This window comes from Fukomys damarensis, unplaced genomic scaffold (assembly GCF_012274545.1).
Source record: "Fukomys damarensis isolate Sample0158 unplaced genomic scaffold, DMR_v1.0_HiC HiC_scaffold_1, whole genome shotgun sequence".
Lineage (NCBI taxonomy): Eukaryota > Metazoa > Chordata > Mammalia > Rodentia > Bathyergidae > Fukomys > Fukomys damarensis.
Window position 1 is genome coordinate 11,616,214 of NW_022900913.1, and position 4,989 is coordinate 11,621,202.

A 4,989-nucleotide genomic window follows, 5' to 3' on the forward strand; every position below is an offset into this window, starting at 1 on the left:
TTTTTAAATTGCAGGCCATTGTGAGTATCCACAATGAGATCTCACGCTCTTCTTCACTGTCCTGCTCTAGATGTGAGTCATTTTTTTCTCTCCAGTGTATCCATGCCATATGCATTAACCAATTAGTAGCCATCTCTGTTACCAGTTTGGCTGTCGTATACCACAGTGCTTGCATTAAAGTAATACTTGATTTACTTAACAGTAGCCTCAAAGTGTAAGAGAGGTAGCACTGGCAATTCAGATATGACAAAGAGAATGCAAAAATTAATTCCTCTAAGTGAAATAGTGCAAATTCTCAAAGAAAGAGAAGAGGATCTTATGCTGAGTTTGCTAAGATTTTCAGTGAGAGAATCGCACATGTCACTGCGATAGTTACAGCCATGCTGTATAATAAGTGCTTAGTTAAGATGTAAAAGGCACTGAATCTGTGTATGATTATATAAGAAAGAAAACATAGCAACAATAGAGTTTGGGACTATTTTTAGTTTCAAGCCTTCCCTGGGGGTCATGGAACACACCCCCACAGACAAGGGAAGGCTACCATGCAAATTTATAGGGCATGTGTTATATATGTGGACCTCTGCCTGGAAGATTTTAGAATATTGGTTTGGAAGAAAAAATTGTGAGGTTCCCTGAAGTGCCACTAATTTCAAGGGAGCCTAGATAATAAGAAGATCTACCTTAGTAAAAGTAAAGATAAAAGCAGGATTTTTCTAAGTGCCTAGTTTTTTATCCATATTTACTGACTGCCTTGCTGTTAACTACTTTCGTTGCACAGGCTAAGACTAACAACCCTGCTGTTAACAATTTTACTTAATTTGGAAAAGTTGCTATATGTCTCTGGATCTCTGTTTCCTTCTCCATGATCTAATGTGAGAGCAGTTTCTCCGAGCATACATGTGCTGTATTTACTGACTACCCTTTCTTCCATAAACTAGCCTCAGGCTGGGAGAAGCACTTCTGTGTATTTGCTTCTAGTTCTCCTTTTGTTTTTTGCTTTTTTGGGGGGGGGTTACCATTCTGCTCTGATACAAAATAAATTTATGCACTAAGGTCAGTGGAAAAAGAAAACCAGAGAATCTACCTCACCTTCAGGCAGCCCTGTGTACTAAACCAAATGGTCCTCATGAGAAAGCTTTAAATATGACCATGGTCTCACCACCTCCAAGCTGCCAAACTGACTTTCATTGTGAAGAAATGTAGTTTCTCTACACAAAGCTAATTGAGAATGTTGATAAAGTTAAGCATTGTTAGTAATTTTCAGTTTGTATATTTTGTGAGGTTGCAGAGCCACAATTGATACATTTTACAATTTTCTGGGGGCCATCCTTATCTTTCCCAGGGAATGTTGTAATTAAGTAAATGATGGAAAAAGGAACTAATCTTCCAGGTAACAGATATAATTTATTATTTTCAGGAGGCTAATTATTTCTAGTAGGTGGAGAAAGAAACTGGGCACCAGGCAGAAGACATCAAGTGGATGAGATGTGGAATCCCTTACTACTTTTGAAGATCTTTGACACCAGGACAAATAGCCACCTGTCTAGCAGAGACTAGAATTGAGTGTGATTTCCATTGATAAAAGATATATTGGCATAAAACAGATCAAGAAATCACTTCTTTTAATTTTTCTTTCTCTTGCCTGTATATTTGTATGACATTGTGTCTTATTTATTATATGTCTGGCAATCTCAAGAATCATTGCCAATTTTTAAGAACAAGCAACCAGTCAATTCAGCAAAATATCAGTTTACGACTTCTGTAGCAGTACTTGTTTGAATTAATTTCAAAGTTAACAAAGTGCCATTCTATTTAGATTCTGAAACAATAATAGTGTTGATTTGCATTCTCAATTCTACTTTTAAATTTTAACTAGGCTGTGGAGAAGAGCTTGAGAGCTGCAGATTCACACCCTTGATGGGGATCATGGTGCTGCCTGTGAGAAATAAGAAACCAGTCAATTACTCACAGTTTGAGAATTCTGATAGAAGTGATGATTTTATTTCTGCAACTCTACCTTTAAGCAAGAAATCCAGAATAGCACCGAAAGAGTTAAAAGAAGACAAACCAAAACCTAACTTGAAGAATGTCCAGAAAGAAAACATGCTACTACAAGAAAAAAACCCTAACAAAAGAATGGCTTTACATGACAAGATCTTCCAGAGAGGCTTAGATGCTGCCCTAGCGTTATCAGTGAAGGACCATCCAGTGGTCATCAATGATGTGCAGAAGTCTCAAGATAAAAGCATTGAAAAACCTGGCAACAGTAAAACAGAGATAATGAACAAGTTTCTGCACATCTCTAACTGCAGGGTAGCTGCTGATTATTTAGATTTGGACAGGATTTCCCAAGAAGGTAATGCCTGGTGAGTCCAAGGGAAAGGAGAAGCAGCATCTAAAGCTCAGCAGAGGAGGATGGGCTCAGAAGGCAGTGATGGCCACAGAGCCAGGTAATGCAAGCGGTGAAGGTTCTGAAAATGACTCTGATTTTGATGAGAGTGAAGATAATGGGGAAGACTTCACATGCGGAAAAAGTAAAGTAAAAGAAAATAAAAAGAAAGAAATGAAGGTAAAATCCCCAGTAGAAACGAAAGAGAAGAAATCTAAATCCAAATGTAGTGCTTTGGTGACTGCAGGAGACTCTTCTCCAGCAACACTCCAATGAAAATCCCAGCCCTCACCAAAGGAGGTTTCTTCATCAGAGGCCACTCGGAGCCCCTTACAGATCCACAGTCCTTCAGCTGAAAGCAGGAGGCCGAAATGGGTCCCACCAGCGGCATCAGGAACTAACAGAGGTGACAGTAGCATGGCCACCAAGTCCCCCAGTCAGAGTCTCCGCTTTGGCTTATCCAGATTGGCCCTGGTTAAACTGCTGCATCCAAATGCCACGAGCAGCCGCGTGTGGTGATGGAGGAATGTGTGAGAGGATCGGCTTTGCAGACTCCAGAGAGGCCTCACTTCGTTCCTTCTGAAGAGTACACGGTGTCACTGCCATTCAGCGGTGGTGGCCTGACATGGAGGACATGGGGTTTCCTGTGCTGTGCCGCCCCCGAGCTCCACCGCGGTCATTTCTTCCAGGAGGTGTCTAAAGGTCCTGGAAGCTACGTTGCCAGTTTTATTGCAAGGGTGTTTTGTATTTTGTCCAAATCTTACAGTAAGAATTAGAACTGTTTCACATATTTAAATGGTTACTGTACTGTGGAATGTATACCCTATTTGGAAAGAGATGGCTATTGTATAGCAAATGAGTTTAATGGCATTTTACAACCTCTTCACTGTCAAAAATCTTAAATAAAAGTGAGAAAGTTTTGGAATGATCTTTTCTTTGACACCATTGCATCCACCTGCCTCTCGTGTGGATAGTCCGCGGTAGAAGAGCGCTGCACAGATCGTCAGTCTTTCTGTTGTAGGCACAGCCAGAGGAAGTAGTTCCATCATAGCAAGGCAGTACTTCAAAGCCTGGCCGGCAAAGACGTAATTATCTCTCTGGTATTAGATAATAGAGCTTTTTAGGAAACTTCGGTTTGATTTATGAATAAAAATAGTAATGAATATTTTCTATTTATGGTGAGAATTTCAACCTGCCTCTGGTCACTTTTTACTAAAGAAAAAAATCAGTTGTTGACCTTCAAAAATGTATAATACTCAGTTCTTGCATTATGGAAGTGTATTAACATGAAATTAGTAATTTTGAATTATGATTAACAGCCCTGCCTGTTAAAAAATAAATAAATAAATTTTAACTATACTTCTTCAGACCTAAATTTCTTTGAGTGCTGATGATCTGAACAGATCATTTCTTCATTCTTTGCTGCACACCCTGTGCTTCCTAAAATATTTGCTCTTCCTAACAGACCTTCAGCTAGAAGGTGACAGCGTATTCTAATAGACCTCAGGGCCCTGAAGTTCCACAGCTAAGACCCATGCTGACCCATGAGGACAGCCACCTTGCTGAAATCATCCCATCTGTCATTTGGCTCTCTTAGATTTAATCACAGCACCTACTCAGATATCTCCTCAGTGTATCCTCCACTTGGAGAAATATGTCTGCCCTCCAGGCCTTCAGAGTGTAAGAATCAACATCTAAGAAAGAATTGCTTTTCAAACCACCCGCTAAGGATGAACTTGTGCCTCAGTGTCACTAGACTTCTTTCACTGCTTTGTGTATGGGATTGATTATTTTTTCCACAGAGTTTAAAACATCTGCTAGTGCCTAAAAACTCTCACCGACTTCTGGATTGCCTGATTTGATATGTAATACTTGCACTGAATATACCAGGTTACTTTCCAGTTTACTCCCAGATAGATATAATTTAAGGGTAGATGTTACTCCATGAAAGCACATGGGATTTGGGTTTTTGGCAATCTTAAAGACAACCTCCCTTACTGCACACCATCTTGATTGTTGATATAAGCCAATGGGACTGAATTTTACTTCCTGCAAGCTGACAACTCCAGAATTGGCTTCTACCACTGGTTTGATGAAGCCAGCGTCTACTCTCCTTAAGGTCACGTCCTGACCATACTGACCTCTTTAAATGGAAGTAGAGTGGGGTGAGATATTTTCTGTATGTGGCAGTGGAGATTCTTTACTACAAAAATCCTTAACTGAACATAATGAAAAGTTTGACTTTTTAAAAGATAAAGCAATTATTATCTGCCCTTAAAGAAAAAGAGGAATCTCTACTTTCATCATTTCTCTCAATAGTAAAAGAAAACTTGTCATTAAAACTTATGGCAATAATATAATTAATGCAGATGAGGCATAAATTCTTTTGGTGCTCCAAATTAGTCAAAATCAGCATACAATGTGCTTTTCCTTTCATTAAATAGTTTGCATGTTAGGAGAAAAATTTGTAAAATTTGAAACTTTTTTTCAGTGAAAGTTTTTTTTAAGTCATTGTTTATTGGTATATTTTAGGTATATAGTATGATGACATTCATTATTGGGAATTTGTACCTTTACATGAAGAGTAGATTCAATATAAC

At 38.9% G+C, this 4,989-nt stretch overlaps 1 pseudogene; it reads left to right on the top strand.

Moving 5' to 3' along the window:
- Window positions 1-1,926: 1,926 nt before the first annotated feature.
- On the top strand, window positions 1,927-2,908 carry LOC104867234 (annotated as a pseudogene).
- The last annotated feature ends 2,081 nt before the right edge of the window (window positions 2,909-4,989 follow it).